The 19160-nt window shown below is 43.8% G+C and overlaps 1 protein-coding gene across 1 annotated transcript in view; it reads right to left on the bottom strand.

The window, feature by feature from the left end:
- Positions 1–18167, bottom strand: part of LOC135939904 (uncharacterized) — a 62197-nt gene extending 44030 nt beyond the window's left edge. Inside the window, exon 1 of the mRNA XM_065484513.1 lies at positions 18010–18167. The gene's annotated coding sequence lies outside the window, so the exon portion shown is untranslated. The remainder of the gene's footprint in view (positions 1–18009) is intronic.
- Positions 18168–19160: the final 993 nt, after the last annotated feature.

Here is a 19160-nt window from a genome sequence, read left to right as displayed (position 1 = left end):
TCAACTCGCCTCGTCTTTCCTAAAGATATTCATATTACATTCCGTCGAATGGATAGACTACTACATTAAAGAGGCAACCCGATCGCAGAGAAAGTTTGAATATTGAGAGAGCGACGCGGAGAGTGCTCGCTCGCATTCTCTCACGACGTTCGCCAGATAAATTCGGGCATTCCGGGCTTGTGTTGTGCGTGTGCAAATAAATCGGTTCGCAAAGAGAAAGAAGCAAGCACGTGCTGCACTCGAGGCCCTTCACGTATGATATGTGCATGCAGCCCCCTGCTGGTAAAAAATGAGGCTGTGCGGCGAATAGCAAGACGTGGCAGCAGTCACTCAGGCGGCGCGCTAGCTATTTTTGTTGTCTCTGTCTGTTTCTCGTGCGTTGAGCGGTGCTGGCGAATGTGCGGATTTGCCGAGGCTACGGCGACCACCAGCAGCGTGCCGAGTCAATTTTCCGCTTGGCCTCGCTCTTTTAATTGAGGAAAGCCTACTCGGCATGCCGCCCGAGCACAAAGGGTAATTTTTTATCAGCCTCTCGCATGAGGTAAAAAGACGCAGCCTTTCTCTCGTTTGTCAGCCCCAGAGAAAAGAGTGAAATTTCGCCAGAGATCCCTCACCCCCACCCCCACCCCCGCCCTTATCAGACGGACGCAGCATGAAAATGAGTTCCTTCTTCTCTGAGTTATAAAACGCTGCACGGTCTTCAGATGCGAGACGCTTAATCAAATTTGTTTAACGACTGCTTACTTTGTCAAAACACGAGGAAACTCAAGAGAAACATTAAGTCTGCAAAAACGTTAGTGATAATAGCTGTTTCCGCTTCACGCTGCTTCAGGAAAGTGAGCGCTACAACAATTATTTCGTGGAAATATAATTTTAGACATGCGGAAACACAAATTTCATGACATTTTGCCACAATAATCTTTTTGAATGGGCTGCAACCTTTATTGGAAGTTGAATTGATGACAAAGAGGCTTAAAACAATAACAGCTTTAATTTTTGAACCATTTTCGTATCACAGGTAGGTTCACAAATGCAATTCGATATGGTTTTGAACGTCCAGAGTCCTCTGCAGGCGTGAATTTGGTTTTCCACATTAAATCCTCCCCTCCTGATGCGACAAATACTCGATATTATTGTATCTTTTACTGTAATTTTATTCCCGAGTTTTTTTCATCGGCACAGGGTGTTATTACACTCTGCGGTGCTATTTCCAGTTTAATGCAAAAAGCCGATAAATCACACTCACTAGAATGCTGCTGCAGCAAATTAATGTAGCGCAAACACGCTGAAAGGGTTAGCTGCTGTGAGCGGAAAAATCCAAGTAAAACACGATGTGCAAGCGCAGGAGTGCATTAAAAATTCCGATTCTTCGCAAGCATGCCAAACAACGTGTGCACACGCTGCTGTTTATGATGATGAACAAACACGACAGAGAGCTGTAAGCATTAATTATGCACACAAACACGGTGCAACTCGTGTACCGACGGCGTGTGTGACGCACTCGGGAAACCCTAGCCACCACTGCAATTATATCGGGACCCTTTAATTCTGCACGCGTGCACTCATTAGTAGCTCGAGATCTGGATGAAACCGAACCAACGGCACGCTGCATCGTGTTTCACACAGCCGCACCATAATTAATATTCGCACGCTCTAATAAGGCTGCATATAAGAACCGTCATACGCCCAATGCATCTCTCTTCCTCACTCGTGCTGCCTCTTGGGATTTTAATTAGAGCATTCATAATCGCGTGCTGACGTGTAATGATTGCGCAAGGGAGCCCTGGTTGGTCGGCTCTGTAAATTGCTGACATGCTCGAAAATATGAACACGCAATTTAAATCGTGGGGATGGATTTCAATACCTTAAAGATTCATTGCAATTGCAATTAAATTTTTTTTCACTGCCAATTGATTGCTGATTAGGTTTGGCAGATGAATTCAGGCAGTCAAAAATTCAGCACGACCTGCTGAATATCATCTGCTGAAAATAGTCATAAATTTCGCGGTTTTTTGTTTCAACCAAGATCGCCGAAAAAGGATCTGATTGGCTTGTGGTGTTTCCTTAAGATCAGACAGCAGCGCCACAGCGACAGTCATCAGAAGCGACAAAAGGCTGTTCTGCGTTGTTGCTTGCTCTGCTGTTTCGCCAATTAGAGAAAACTGCTCTCTTCTCTGATTGGTCATATGGCACTATTTTCTATAGATACAAGCCAAATTTTCGATTTAATGATACATCTGCTCTAACTCAACCCTCAACCCTCAAGAATCCATCCGTTCAGCACTGTTAAAGACCGTCTTTGACGAAGTTTCTGAACATTCCAATCGATACTTGAGGGTCGCTCTAGGTAAAATGAATGTTTTTTCCCACCAAAACAATATGAACCTACATGCAAGACCTGCGCATGCATCAGAGCTGGTTTGGGCACTTGCAGAGAGACCACCTGAATGACTTCTTTGTCAGATCCAGCCAGCTCTGACGCATGCGCAGTTCTCGCATTCATATTGCTTTGGCGGAAATAAAGTTCGCACGTTGCGCTGGACTTTTTGGTGGGAAAAACATCCATTTTACCTAATTCGACTCTCAACAATCGATTAGTGTGCTCCGTCAAAGACGGTCTTTAAAAATTAAATTGCAACTTTAACTGTGTTAAATGTTGAAATTTAAACGATGATAAATCATTGGGTTGCTTTCTTGTGGTGTTCACAATTTAAAACAAACTATATTGGGTGCTCAAGTTTTTGATATTACGATATTACATGGCAGCTCCGTTCTCTGCTGGAAATGCTTGCTCTCCAAGTATATTTTAGGTTTCCCCTTTTGAAGGCTTTGAAAAGGCAAAGCAAGCCCGTTTCGTTTTTCTTCGAGTGGCAGCGCTGGCAGGCATGTGCACGATGCATTTTGCAACAAAGACGTTTCTCCATCTGGAGAGCGAGGGGCATAATCGCGTGCGTTTGTGCGAGCTCATCAAAATACTGGCGTGCATGTTTGCATGCCAGGCAATTAATTTGTCGGCGCGCTCGGCACACAAGCCCGTTAATGAGCGAGTCTCGGCGGGCGCGCCTTATTCTTTGACGAAACTCGCAGCTAAATGAGATGGCTGGCTGGAATTTACGCCAGGTAGACAATAAACAAACACTCCTTGATGTTTCGCCCGACCTCTATTTCACAAAGAAACGTCCCGAGTGCAGCAGTGAGTGCGCGACAGTGTAATCTCTATAATTGTGAGTGCCTCTATGTGCCAAAAGGGATTCCTGCAAGCAAGCAGTTTGCTTTCATACTCCCTTGAAACCGTCGTCATTGTCGCCGAGCATTCTTTTTCCACGACAAACGTATCTCGCGCGCGCACCTTTTTCATTAAGCATAAACGACTACGAGGAAACTTTGCCCTGCCTCTCGAGATGGTTAACATTTGCCTGTCGGGAACAATACGCAATAAGGCGGGGCGAGACGCAAATCTGTTTCCGACCGAGCAAATAGGATTGCTATCTGAAATTTTATTGCTCGCCAATAAAGCAGTTTGTAGGAAAATTCCCCGGCCGGACCGATCTTCTTCGAGGATACGGTAAAAAATTCATTTCCGACCGGGCCGGCAGCGGGAGGGCGAGTCAAAAGTTTTATGCGCAGGGGAAATGAAAAGTGCTTGACGAAATATCGCCGGTCGGTCAGCAGCTGGAGAAAATGATTGTCAGGACGGAGTGTGGCCACAGAGATGCGAGCTTCCCGAATTCTGTGAGCTTTCGGTCGGTCCGCAGTAACTGTTATTAAAGTGCGCGGCGCGTTCCAGCCAAACTGAGAGATTGAGGCCGTAATCTGACAGACTGCGCCCCTTGCTCGCTAACCAGCTAAAATATACGTGTGTATTTTTTCATCTCAAACTTGATAAGCCCGGCTGCTTGCGTCGGTTGGATTACCGGACGGAGAGCCGCTGCCATAACTTTTGCCCAATCCAGGCACTTCGACAGGCTGCGGCTTAATTAAAATTTTATGCCGAGGAACAGACTCCAATTAACTCCCACGTAAAAAAATCGCTGCAGTGGAACTTTACAATTTACTCTTTTCACAGCAGAATTGTTGTCGATAAGCAGAAGGTAGTAATTTCCATCTGCGCCGAGAGCAATTTCTTCGACAGTGCACAGTTCACAGAAGTGGAAAGTGGTGCGCTGTTTTTGTTTCTCCGCTTCTAGCAAGCAGATTGCCGGTTTGCATGCCGGCAAACAGAATCTTCGGTGCGGCGGTAATTTGCCCAGTTGCAAACTGCCGCGCATCACGTCACTCTCTGCTCGAGCACGTGTGTTTGCTGACACAACGCAGAATGCAAACACACGGAAAATAGGTTCTGCTTTTGCTCGTACACACATAGGCAAGCCGTAAATTACACATCATTCAAGCTGCTAGTGGAAATTGGATTGCGTCAACAAATGTACATTTTTTCCCCAACTGTGAAAATACACTGGTTTTCCTCGATTGCGTCAATTTGCCTCTGCGGTGCCAACCCCCAGTGGATCCCCAGGGATATTTCTACTAATAAAAATCGACGCTAAACTGATTAGGTTGAATAAATTTTGCCCCAGTATCATGAGCGGAAAATTTCAAATTAGAAATATAGGGAGGCACCAAAATAAATCTTTCGGCACAACTTGTTCACATCATGTACAAGTTTGTGATTCAATAAAAAGATGGAAACTTCCAATCGAATCTAGAATATCCACCAGGAAATGTTTTGTAAAATTCAATTGACAATGAGTATGATTTTTTAAAGACCGTTTTTGACCAAGTTTCTGAGCACACCAATCGATTCTTGCGGGTCGAATTAGGTATAAAGTGGATGTTTTTTCCGACCAAAAAGTCGAGCGCGACGTGCGAACTTTTTTCCCGCCAAATCAACACGAACCTATTTGCGAGAACTGCTCATGCGTCGATGCGTCAGAGCTGGTTTGAGCACTTGCAAATTTCTTATTTGTCAGATCCAGCCAGCTCTGACGCATGCGCAATTCTCGCATTTATATTGTTTTCGCGGGGGAAAAAGTTCTACTTGTGCTACGCAGGTCGCGCTGGACTTTTTGGTCGGAAATTTATTCACTTTACCTAATTCGACCCACAAGAATCGATTGGTGTGCTCAGTAACTTCGACAAAGACGGTCTTTAAGATATGAGATAGGGGCATTTTGTATATATCAGAAAAATTATTACCAAAAGTGAAATTGATTGCTGCAAATTTATATTTATTTAGTGTAGGAGCACGTACCAATAACGCTCTCCAAAAGTCGTAAATTTTTCGACTTGCATGGATACCAAATAATGATGCAGGCGTAAAAACCGTCTGGGGAAAACTTCTAGATCCAAGTGGTGGAATAATGAAGGTTGGCTCAACCACGAAATCAACTTGTAATTAATTAATGTGAGAAAACTAGTTAGCAATTGAGCCACGTGCCATTACAATATGGCAAATATTTCTGTTGATAAACATGCGGCTCAGTGCGGCGTGAGATAACTTTGGTTTTCAAGCGTTTTTGCAGTTTTCTGCTAGCATTTGCTTGCCCATTCTTACCATGTCTTAATTTTATGTATTTAAATTTTGTAACTATGACAGTAGGAATAAATAACATGAATGGATGTTTTGAATACGGTCAAACGAAGCGAAATGGTCGCGATCCTCTTCAGACGGGCGCAAAATCAATATATGCTTTTGCTGATGCTTGAATATAGAAGGCTTTTTGTCGGCAACAAAAGAATGGCCTATCATATTCACTTGGCGGCGAGTGAGAATAAATATAACCGGGCTTTTTCCCATAACGAGATCGGTGTCTCTTTTCATACGCAGCGCATTTCATGAGCAGTCACTTGGTCAAGTGTTTTTGACCAGGTTGAAGAGTTGAAACAAGCACCTCCTCTTGTGGCTCGGCTTTTCGCTGTATTATGTAGATAGAGAGAGGCGCGTGTATGTCGGGCTGGAATTCGGCTCACGCTCCGGCAAGGGTCTCTTGAGCCGATGGATGGGCACCGAAATTCATTAAATTTAACGAGAGTTTTATTTGGCCATTAAAAGACGCCGGGCCGGCTCATTGAGCTTCCTGGGCTATAGCTGGCTGAATTATGCAAAAATCCACTGCTAGCTCGGCAGAAGCAAGAAATTGATGAGATGAATGACGCCAGCAGGGATGCCGTCATTCTTCAGCGTCTGGCTCATTTGTCTCAATTTCGATTGTCTCCCAAGCCTCGAGACGAATGTGCGTAGCTTATTTCATGCTCGAATTTGTCTTAATCAAGACTAACTTACAAAGCCTGCGACAGAGCTAATCAATACCACTGCTTTTTGCTGAACACTGAGTACTTGTAATGAGCAAAGAGGAACTAGATAACTTGACTGACCAGAATAGCCAATTAGCAAGGCCAAGAGCAAAAAGTCGGCTGGCATAGTTCCGAAACAACTGTAGTCGTTATTCAAATATTAACCGAGCGTCCGCGGCGCTCGATTTAAACTAGAGCTTGGCCGCGGCCTGAAAGGAGCACTTTGTTTTGCAGCCGCTCCAAGCTCGTTTAACGTGACACGCGGAGCACAAACATTGACACAATTATAAAGCAACTCTGCACTTTCCCATGCAGCGCGCGGGCAGCTCCTCTCAGCTCTGTGACTTTGTTTGCATTGCATTATTTTCGCTCGTTTTTCGCCCTCGTCGCGAACAATTAAAACGCTGTGCTGTGTGTGCAATCGAGAGAACAAACGGCACAGAGAACTCGCATGCATGTCTGCACGCGAGTATGAGCCAAAGAGCTTTCCGTGTTTTCAATTAGGCTCGGCCAGCAGCACCAGCTGCTAATTTAATTCCGCGCCGGCAACTAACTGTGTTAAAAGCAGCTCTCTCTCTCTCTCTCTCTCTCTCTCTCTCTCTCTCTCTCTCTCTCTCTCTCTCTCTCTCTCTCTCTCTCTCTCTCTCTCTCTCTCTCTCTCTCTCTCTCTCTCTCTCTCTCTCTCTCTCTCTCTCTCTGTGAATAGACATGCAGAAGGCCCTGCGTATGAGAATCACGTCCATTAGTAAACGACTTTTTTACACTTGGCAGTAAATACATATCAAAAGATTTATCGCCGGCCCACGCTTGCATACAAACTCGGCTGGCTGGTTCTCTCTCTCTCTCTTTGCTCCTCCGCTCCCTCGCGCACGAATCTGCATTTGAATAGCGAGCGGGCTGTCAGGAAAAAGGCTACATTTTTCTTCTTCCGGCCGCGAACGCAGCCCGAGTGCTCGGCTGGCCGCGTTTGGCGCCGACGCGCGCATTCGAGGTGTGGTGTTTCTGGCTATATTATAACATGTGATGTGTGCTCTCCGTCAAAGTCGCTTTCGACGCCGTCAGCAAATTTGTTCACCGCGTGGCGCTTCCCAGCCGCTTTGCAAACAGCCAGCTCCCACGGTTTAAATACATTAATGAGGTGAACTTGGATTTCTTGAGAGTTACGTGCTCTGGCAACACATTGTTGGCGTGAAATTGAAATTTCTCGAATTCGTGTTTGATATATATACGTGCGTGAAATTGGCACCTGAGATTAAACGCAAATATTGTTTTGTTTTACGCAAATATTTAACAGCTGAATTTACAGAACAATCAATCTTTATTGGTGACTTTTTTACTCAAGACATTGCGATTGTCCTTGATCTCGACACATCAGCACGTTCGCCCCTAAAGACTGCTCTGCTTGGCGTCAAGGAGGAGCCAGACAGCAATTTGGCATGGCACACAATCAATTTGCATCATGTCTCCAATCAATGCGCAATGGAGCGGCTTTTTCTCTCTCATGTTTCCCCGAAGCTATAAAAGCCCGACGACGAGAACAATGAAGTGGAGGGGCGACGCGCCCTTGCGGGGCTGGACACGTGATTTTGCAACTTTAAAGGCTGGCAACCGATATATTATACTATAAGCAAAGAGTCTGCAGAGAGGGAGGAGCCGGGCCAAATAATCCGTCGGACGCAGCTCGGGGCACTTTTTCCTTTGTTTCGGCCTCTTGAGCAAAGTTTGTCAATAACTTTATGGTCACAACCCTTTGGGACGCGCTGTCTCTCTAATCATTCCGCTGAAATGGAGATTTGAGGCGAAGGTCCGTCATGCGTGGCAGATGGAATTTTTCTTGGCCATCAAAAACAAAAAAGGCTTTGTGTTCCTCCAGTGTTTCAGAATTATTTTCCCGACAACCTGCAATTTTTCAGTCTCCGGAAATTTTGCACTGCGCTCCGCGAGAGCAAAACGGGCTTTTATTTTTAAAAAAGGCAAAACAAACAGGCGATAAAATAAGCGTCCGCGAAAATGTAGCAACGCGTCGAGAACTGATTAAATTTTTCCCCGTGGGCGCCGAGTTGCGAGGCAGAAATGAATTGCCGGGGCCAAATTATTTGCTGGCCGAAAATAAAGTGTCGGGCGCTCGCTCGGCATTTCCATCGGAAGCAGAATGCGGGAAAAAGCATTTTGCATGCAAAAGGAGAAGAACGATCCAATTCCATTTTACGCGCTAACGTGATTATCTCTCGTGCAAAAGTGGCTGGCGTGTTTTCTTTTGTGCGAGCGAAGAAGCGGCCTCTTTTTCCATAGGTTTGTCAAATCTGCGCGCGCGAAGAATACGAGGTTAAATGAAGCGGAAACAGGACGTGGATTTTGCCGCCTTCCATTCTCGCGCGCGCCGCGGTGAAAAGCAGCGACGTGGCGAATCTCGAGAGAAAAATCATTACGTGAATTGTTATGCCAGAGCGGAATGGCGAAAAAATTTGATTACGCTTCTCGTCAGACTGAAAAGCTGCGAATTTCAACGCCGCGCGGAGCAAGTTACAGCTTGTTAACGCAAACGAGCCACCCAGAGATGCGCGCGCTAAAAGCTTTTTATCATCTTGCCCGCTTTCCCTTTTTTGTTGGTTTGCATTTTATTTCTCATTTTTTCATCGCACAATAAGCCCTACGCCTTCTTCATTTGCTGTTCGTTTCCTTCGCAACAAACACCCATTCAAAATATGAGAATTCCTACCTGCGCTTAAAACAGTAATGTCAAATTTCCAAAATCAATGCGTGACGGTTTAAAATATTCATTTTTCGACTCGGGGAATGAAATTATGGCCAATAGGGGTTCTGGGGTGAGAAGTGAGCACCCCAAAAACTATTCAGTCTACCAGAGGAAGTAAAGCCAAATCGAACGGTGTGCAGTTTTTGCATTTCTGACCCTTAAAACTCGAGATTTGGCGCTCACAACATGTGCAAAAATTGAAAAAATGTATTTTTCGAAATTAAAAATTTTCTCGAAAACGAAGCCGAATGTGACCTTGATATTTTCACACAAGTTCACATATACCCTGAGACCACTTTTTAGGGGCGTTTCGGATTTTTAAAGTATCTCACTGGTTTTCAAATTTTTAAAATGACCCATGGAGACCTTTGACCTTTACCGATGACTTCCAATTTGTTGTTCTTTTGATCGGGCTTGACGAGAAGAGCTCAACGCACACCTTAGCTTTTAAATTGCATTTTTATTTATCAAAATTCGCCAAAAATGTCTGATCTATGGTGTGAGAATTTCGTCAAATTATCTTGACACTGCTAAAACCACCCTGAAATTTTCTCTCAAAGTTTAATTGATTGGACTTAACGTGTAAATACAACACTAAAATCATTTCAACAGTCTTCTTGAGCTTTTCAATTCATCGCACGAATGCCTTACACTTATTCAAACCGTTTGGTAATGACATTTTTTCTTTATTTCCCCTGGTAAAGATGATAGGTAATAAACTGGGAAAAGTCACTGCGACTTTCTACGTTGAAGGAGCATCTAGCTTTAGTCAGGCAATGAATTGCCACTCAGAATTCGTATGAGTGAGTTTAAATGGAAGAAAGGGAAAAACAAACGTCAGCAAAATAGCAACTTTTTCAAGCTCAAGTTAATACTTTCGCAAGGAGAGAGAGAAAGAGGCAAAAGCTCATATTTCATGGTGGTAGGAACAGAAAATAAGGGTCGAAACACACAGCCAACATATTTTCCTCGAGAATGTGCCATTTTTTCTTTCCTTTTTCATGCAAACGCCGGTGGAATAGCTACTTATATCAGGGGGTGGCGAGCCGAGTGCAGGCGAGCCCCTAAATCTCGCAAAATCCTTTCGCAGTCGCCGGCAAAGTTTTCGAAAGTATTAAATGCAAATTACCGTTCGGTGAGAGGAGCTGCTACTACAAGTCTATTAAGGAAATAGAGTTCGCAGCAGCGGCGGCGGCGGGATAGGAAATTGCCGCTGCGTTGTTCTCGCTGTTGCCGACGCTGCGAGAAGTCCACGTGACGGCGCGTCTCATCTGCAATGCTGCAAACACTGGCAGCTAGCGAGATGAGCACGACACGCAGCCCTTAATGGCGAATTAAAGTGCTCGGGAACAAGTTTGTCCGCTTTATTATTACGAGCGCCGCTCTCATCCCTGAAAAATATTTGTTTACCCGGGCGAAATCCGGCGCGGCTGCTGCTTTTAGCGTATAATCCGGCCGGGACCCATGTTTCTGCTGCGGTAATGTATCTTTCTAATTAGCTAATTAATTGGGGCTAAACGGTGAGCGAGGTTTGTCGCCGTGGGCGATTGATGAGCTCCATCCACTATATCGACCATTTCCGTTTGTTTTCAACAATAATCAAGGGCGAATCGGGGATAACAAAACTTGCCATCGCTATGACGTCAGAGGATTAGCATAAATCGTTACTCGAAGAAACTGGTTCAGTCAAATAATTATTCAATCGAGAGATTAAATTATTTGATATTAAGGAATGCCTTTCAAGTATAATTAGCATTGCTAATGGGTGTTTTAATACAGATCAGCGAGCTGCTTTTGAGCCAAATGCAAATCACATTGCTTCCGATTTCCCTTTAATGCGCTCAACATGAACTAATTGTAATTTACACTTTGATATAAAGAGCTTTTTTATTTCAACGCATGGTGTCAACTACAAAAAATGCTAAATTTTCTGGGAGATGTTTCAAACAAGTTCGTTCCGAATGATTGCTCAGTCAGCTTAAAGACCGTCTTTGACGATGTTTCTGAGCACACCAATCGATTCTTGAGGGTTGAATTAGATAAAGTGGATGTTTTTTCAGGCCAAAAAGTCCAAAGTGACTTGCGAACTTTTTTCCCGCCAAAAAAATATGATTGCGAGAACTGCGCATGCGTCAGAACTAGTTTGAGCACTAAACTTGCAGAGAGACCGCCAGTACGAACGACTTCTTTGTCAGATCCAGCCAGCTATGACGCATGCGCACTTCTCGCCTTCATATTGTTTTGGCGGGAAAAAAAGTTCAACTTGTGCTACGCACGTCGCGCTGCACTTTTCGTCGGAAAAAAACACCTTACCTAATTTGACCCTCAAGAATCGATTGGAGTGCTCAGAAACTTCGTCAAAGACGGTCTTTAAGTAATTATTTAGAATTCCGCACTCAGATTTACCGCCAAATTTATCGATTTTTCGCTAGATACCGCTAGAGATGAGTTATGTGCATGCCAAAATTCAAATAAAGATTATTATTATTCCTCTCGTCGCAATCTACCCACACACAAAAAATCTCTATCTGAGACACTTTGAAAAGTGTTTCAAATTGAGACACTTTTCAGTGGAAGTGTCTCTAATTGAAACACTTTCCGAGAAAGTGTCTTCGTGTGAAACACTTTCTGAAAAAGTATCTCTGATTGAAACACCTTTCGAAGTGTCTCAGTTTGAAACGCTTGAACTTAATAGCTGTCTCCTGATGGTTGGGAAGTCTTGCAGACTTGGTCGTGGACAGCTGCTGGACAATGAGGACAATGATGACCAACTTTTGACTGCGTTGAGATATCATTTGGAATTTTCCCTGCCCAGCCTAGTTTTCGACCCTGAACAAGATTCAATTTACAAAACATTCCCAAGTCGAAGGTCACATTATTCGACCTTTTTTCGAAAATTCAAAATTCAAGTGGTTTTAACCCTTAAGGCCCTAGGGTAGACCTAGGAGGGTCCAAATGACCACCAGGGTCTGTACCTGGCATGACCCTGAGAATTTTGAGTACTTAATAACTGCTCAGGGTGATCCTGGATGGAACAAAAACTAAAAAACCGTTAAATTTGTCTCAACAAGACAAACGAGCTGAGATAAACTAACGTAGTGTCTCTGATTTGCTGAAAAAACCCGGTTTGTACAAACCATAAATCACGATCGAGATAACGGTTTGGAAAAATTTTCCGGATAAGCCGGCAGCATGTGTCTGCAGAAGAATATTTCAGGAGCTGCGCGCGGATACGTGACTTCTGTTCTTAAGGCAGTGCTTCGATATATGAAGAGAGGAGCGCACAAAAAGCTGGAGTGCTGACGGCTCCATTAAAACAAACTCACTCTCGCCGGCGTCCAAAAAGTTTCGCTGAAATTAGTTTGACGAAACAAGTCCGTCTTTAGGGCGAGCAGCAAAAAGACGCGCGTTGCGCCGTTTATTATAATTAATCTTGGCGTAAAAAACAACATCTCGACTGGCTCTGCGTCGAGATGTTTGTCAAAGTTGTTCGCACGGCGCGTTGCGAGCGTGTGAAATGAAATGTGAATTTCCAGCGAAATTTAATCCTGCGCATAGAGGCAGAATATAAATTTGGCCCGTCTCTCTGAGTGCTGCAGTGCCGAGAAAAACGCACACGTTCAGAGATGGTTTCCCGAATATTTATGCGAATAATAAGGCGCTTGCCAGCAGCCAGAGGAGCCGTTCGCATTCGCACGCGTGCTGCCAGAGCTGCTGAATCAAAATGTGTGTACATTAAAATACATATTGGGGAGAGAGAGAGAGAGAGTCAAGTGGGCGTGCGGCGCTGCAGCGCGGAAAGATGTTTGCTCCGTTTGCCACACCGGCAGGGCACGCGTCGAACAACTCGAGCAGGTGTGCAAATTGCTTTTTGCAACCATTTTATCCCATTAGACGACTCAGCCTTCTGGAATAATGACTGGCGCGCTTTCAACGCTCTCTCACCACGTGTGTTTAGCAGAAAATGTCCGCAAATGGAAAGCTTAAAAGCATCCGATTTAATATTTGACTGGTAACGAGATCGTTAATAAGAGCTTCCGCGATTTGCATTCATCTCCATTGTGACAGCGTGGGAGCTATGATATTGATATTATTCCACTCTAGAGAGAAAAGCTTTTATTGCGCAGAGTTCAAATTACTGCGCATCCGAGATGTAATCGAAATTTTAAGGAAAAACGCTCCTCGGTTGAAGGAGGTAGAGCTAATACAGGCCAACAATTACGCACACATTTTACATTGTTGACTACAGCAATTAGTTCTTTGAGTTTTTATCTCTAAAATCAGGACCAAAGAACAGTTAAATTTCAGAATTTGCCAAAAGTCTCGAAAAATTAATGCATTTTTCGCTCGATTTCGATTTTTTTTCTTTTTTATCCCTGTCCTCTCGGACCGGGAAGGGCGCGCACTGTACTAGCACGAATGCTGAAACCCGGGTCCCAATAACACGCGAACGGATAACATGGGCGCACCAGGCCGCACAGGGACCCAGCCCACTCAAGGGCCACTTGCCTCCGCACCGAGGACTGCATTGAAACGCTAGACATTCGTCCCGTGAAGCCAAATCACGCATGCTGGAAAGGTGCAAACCAGCAAGTAGCGAGTCGCCTCCCAGCCCGTTGAGCAATTTTAGCATTTCGAGTCACTAAACTAACTACTTTTTGCCATCTCTGACATTGGGTGGCCAGTATTAGATCTCCGAACTGCTCAAATACCTCCCATTGCTCTGACACTCCTGAGAATGCCTTAACAATGCGAGCCAACGGGCTGGTTCCTATCTATTTTTAGTAATAATTACAAGGATTTTATCCAAATGAATGTTCTTTATTGGCTAATTTCCTTAAATTCCGACCAGTGTAGCTAACACATACATGAATATTCTCGTTGCCCTTAAAATATGCACACCAGGAACAAAGGCCTACATAATTTTCACCTTTGAGGCGTGTAAACAAACTCAATTTGCAAGGGTGAAAAGGTTAACTCATGCAGCCCACTAAAAAAGCCGGCATGCACGCTTGTTGCTGCGGCACCGCACGGCCGCACTCGCTTTCTTGTTCACTGAGAAGGCGCGAAATTAAATTTGAATCATCTGCAGCAGCGTATGCGAGGCAGGGATAATTGAGAGCGAAACAGCCCTTTGTCACCGCCATAAACAAGTCACATGTTGTGGCACTTGACGTTTTAATCGCATTACCTCCCAACACAGTGCACCGCGCGCGCAACTAAATTTTATTAAGCGCAAGGAATTGTGATTGGCACCGAGTGCTTGCAAGCGACATGAAAAAGCAGCTTATGCGTTGCACTAAGCTGGAACGAGAATTTTTTTTTGCCTCTCTCAAAGTTCAAAGCACGCATTTACAGAAGAAAATTCTCTTTGAATGGAATAAATGGAAATGGAAAAATTTTATTTCAGAATCTTTGGAAAATCACTCAAGAAGTGTTGAATAGAATATAAGCTAAAGTTCTCCTTCCTGTTACAAGCAATAATTTATCACAATATTTTTTGACAATGTTTACTGTAAGAAACTGTAACTGTACCGATTCTCATGTGGAACCGAAACATGCCGAGAACAATAGAAATCTCAACTGAAACCAACGAGGACATCGCCAGGAAATTCTCCCTCGCGAGTAAAAATAGTTTCAAGGCATTGGAAATGGCATTTAAGCAGAATTTAGATGTCTTTTGGCATATTAAGATGGTTACGGGGGCACAAAGGCGAAACTTCGACTCAAGCTTTTCAAATTTATTTGTGCCAATATAGCGTTCAAAGTCAAGAAGTTCCTCGACTTGAAAGGAGAGCCAAAATCACGTTAATCCTCCGACTGCGCGTGGATGCTGACGTAAAAGGAGGAAAAACAATTTGCGCCGGACCGATCCGCCCGGAGGTTAATGAGAGAAGAAAGAAAGTGCGAAAAGGCTGAAAAGGGAGCGGGCGCTTGGTGACGAAAATTAATGTGGAGTTGCCCTCGGAGGACACGTTGTCCATATTTTAACAAGAGCACGCCGTAAAAATTTATAACTCCACAGTCGCAAATACATTACATAGAGGGAGAAAGGCTGCTGCCGGGCAAAATATGTTTTGCTGCTACACTCGGAGCGCGCGCTTTGTGGTCGATGCCCATTCAAGTGCACGCGCCAACGGCCGAGGCCGAGTCAGCGCAACGTGCCGCCGGACCAGTGTGGCAGTTTAAACTTTTCTTGTGTGCGCTGCGTGCCCACCGCACCACGCACACACATTCCTCCACAGAGAAAGAGAGAGAGAGAGAGAGAGAGAGAGAGAGAAGTGGGTCTCAATATAGCCCCGAATGGGCCTCGGGCTGCGCCGATTTCGTTTATCGCTCTCCCAGCTTCTGTTTCAGTCGCAGGCATGCCTGCTGCTGCTTATCCTCGCTATTTTCGAATGGATTTGCGTCTATCTGGAGAATTCATATCGATCGACTCAATCTTTATTCCACGAACAACATTCCTCAACTGCATTTGTATGAACCGCACCAGTCTGATAAGTTCATTGTTTATTTGGACCTCCTGACCCTCCAAGATTTCAGAAAATGGACATGCCATTTAACTGACCAGTTTTACTGCCTGCAATCGTTTGTGCATAAATATCGTTGTTGTATACAATTTATTCAACTCTATTTGTTAATTTGCATATCGAATAAAAAGTTCTAAACATTTTAGTTATAAAAATAGAATACAGAGGGTGAAAATGGTACTTACAATTAGATAATCTTGACCCTCTGATGAAGTTGAAAATGAGTAAAATTTTCAAATTCCGAACAACTTGCATTCTTGGGGTAAGATTGAGGGATTATTGATCCGATTGAATTCATGCGTGAAATTGTTTGCATGCTAATTTAAATTGCTTCAAACCAGCAAAAGAGCATTATTTTACTGTTTTAAATGGGGTGGAAAAGGGGTTGAAGGGTTTTGTAGTTATTTGACTATCTAAGGAAGGTCATGACGAGTTCAACGGTGTGCATTTTTCTCAATCTAAATCTGATTGTTAGAAGCCAAGAATTGGTGAAAAACGTCTTTTTTCTTTCGGAGGCCATCTAAAAAAACAGGGTTTCAGAGAAATCTCGGGTTCTATTAAAATTAAATATGTATATCGACGAAATTACTTGCTGTGAAAACAATCCGAGCGTTAACCTGATGGTTAACGTTTGTTATGAAAATTTTAATTGGGGATTTTCCTGTTAAGGCCGAGAATGAATTTTCACCAAAATCCTACAAGCTGTTCGTTAGACCATATTTTCTTGCCACCGCAAGCGAAAATTGCGAGACCGCGGGTCGGTTGTTGGCCCAATGTTTTGAAAGAGCATAGCGACTGATGATAACGACTGTGCTCTCTCTCTCTCTCTCTCTCTCTCTCTCTCTCTCTCTCTCTCGCCAAATTTTTTGCAAAGAGATGTTGGAGGCAGAAATGCCTTTGCGAGATAACTGCGCCCGCCAGACTCACTCCCACACTGCAGTCAGCCTTCAATTTCCTCCGCCCCCTCCCCCTTCCGTCCGAAGCTTTAATTTCATTTCGTCCCTCGCTCTATCTCGTCACTGCACCAAACTGTGCTGCGGATTTTAATTTGCACCGTTCGCTCGCTCGCTCGCTAGACAAACAAACATACGTGCAATTCGCTTGCGTTGAGAGTGTGCAGGGGCGCTCGTTTTCCGGCTGCATTACCACACAGTGTCACACGTTGAATGAACTGATTCATTGGCTGATTTGCTGCACTGGTCGTGAAAATAGTTACGCTTTCCAAAAAATCAGGGTTGAACTTATTTTTAGGAGCTATTTAATCATTCTTTTTTAATTAAATACTGAAGCAAGATCCTAGAACTTTCGAAAAATCATGTAATCAATCGTCATTCACGATTTAAATGCAAATTAGTCTCATTAAAATTCACTGTTAGCCAAATCAACGGTTTTGAACATTTGTGCTTACAGCCAAAGGCATATAAAACAGTTTACGAGGCCTCGTAACATTTTATCGTTCGTACAAAAAGCCAAATTTGAGGTAATATCATTAAATTTTCGGACGCGAAAAGAATCGTGAATCATAAAAAGCGGCCGGGTGATTCACTGGACATTTTACGACGGGGGATCGCGAGTGAGTCACTATGTGTATTTAATTCGTGTTTCAACATTGCATGTCCGACCTGCACCGCTTCAATTGCACCTTTGTAGCTGCGGTCACGCAAAACAATCATATCCAGCAACATTCATCGACTGTTCCACTTTGAAAAGAGGAAAACATCGAGATTGGACGCGAAATATAATTGCGAACTGGTGCAAATTAGAGCTTTGGCACAAAAACCTGCATGCCGTCGACTATTGCGACACCCAATTATTGCTCGTTTGCTTCAAATTGAAGCCGCACGCTCAGTGAACATTCACACACACTCTCGTACCACACATGTATTCATTAAAATTAGCGAAGCCTGCGTGCCGCAGACCTGATAGACCATTAATTGACCGCCTCATTGTCAATTCATTTGATTTGCCCGTTTGCAGGTTCCATCCAGTCGCAAGATTGCCTTTCAATACATTACTTCACTATTGAAAATATATCAGCTATTTTTTCAATCACAAAATTGAAGAATGATTTTTCTAGTATTGGAAAGAGCTAATTTTTTATCAAATTTTTAGACTTAGATAACCATCCCCTTATGTAATTTTAAAAATGGTTTTTAGTTTTAAAAAAAATTAAAACGTGAAAACGTTCGCTTTTCTTTAAAATGATCAACAATCAGAATTTACTCTGTAATACGAAGAGCCTCAATCACTTCAGCTCGTATTTTTTTTTAAACCGCACCGTCTTTGAAGTTAACCGATTTATCCGTTTTGTGCTCGAATGCTTGTTGCGGATTGCGGAGCGAATTCGGAATTGGCAACGTCGGCGGCGACGGGATAAAAAATCAAGTTAGGCGTGATCAAAGAAAAGGAAAAGGAAGCTGCAAATCAACTTACCACAACGATTGGAGCAACCAAAGTGGCGCGCTTTGAAACTCAACGGGCTGCGTCTTGATTGAGTTAGCAAGCAGAGGCAGGAGCACTGGTCGAGCCGCACCGACTCGGAGCCGCGCGTGTGTTCGCCGCCGCTTCCAACTTCGCACTGAGCGCGCGGGCTTGGCCGCGGCGGCGCCTGCACCCCTCGCCTACGCCGCCACCGCCGCCCCCGGTGCAGCCGCGCCGGCCGGCCGGCCGGCAGGCCCGAAAAAACAAATGTTGCACTTTTGCTTTCTGCCTTGCTTGCTTGCGAACGCGCCGACCAATCGCAGTTTCCGACAATCGTGTTTTCGATTTATTTATGGCTGTGGTCGGAAGCCGATTATTGATGTTCTCTGCATGATTTTCGAGAGGGTTGGCCGCCCTCACCCTATATGTGCGCGCGTGTGCGTCGCACGCGAGCGAGCGAGCCAGCCAGCCAGGAAAACAATGTCTGCACGTCAAAAGAAACACTGCTTCAAAGTGATTTTCCGTCAATTTGCATGGCAATATCAGCTCCAGTTTTATATTTTTATCATCTTCGTATCTAAAAATAAAAAGATATGAGGCGTTTCCACAATAGGTTTGGCATGGTCTGAAATTTTGAATACATGTAATGATGTTTATTCGTAAAATCTGGAGAGACGGGCCTTTCGGATTCTCTCGAGTTCAAATTATGCTAGAAAAATGAACCTTTGCGGCATAAAATGCTCAATCAGATAGCTTACAACTTTTATATTTAAACTTAATTTTTTTATATGAGTTAATTTTTAATATTAGCGTATCTCAAAATAAGAATAATTTATTTTTATTTTTCTTAGTTACTGTGGAATAAAATGTTGCATGGCTAGAAATTTTCAAGGAGTAGAAATTTGAAGTTTTTGACTTCTGGATAATAGTTAAAAAATGAAAATTGCACGATTGGTTGATTTTTTAACCCACAGAACATGCTCCTAAGGCGATCAGAACAAGTAAGAAATCGAACCCTAGCGCCAGGGTTGCCCTCAAACGCTCGATATAATTAAATTCTCAATTTTATCCACTTTATCCGACCTTTGCGAACTCTGAATTGGTTCAAATTGCAAGATTTGCAAACCGTTGGCAATTCAGAGTTTGACCCTTTGGTTTGGAAG

Source organism: Cloeon dipterum, chromosome 3, assembly GCF_949628265.1.
Source record: "Cloeon dipterum chromosome 3, ieCloDipt1.1, whole genome shotgun sequence".
NCBI classification, from domain to species: Eukaryota; Metazoa; Arthropoda; class Insecta; order Ephemeroptera; family Baetidae; genus Cloeon; species Cloeon dipterum.
This window is presented reverse-complemented; position numbering and strand designations above follow the sequence as displayed.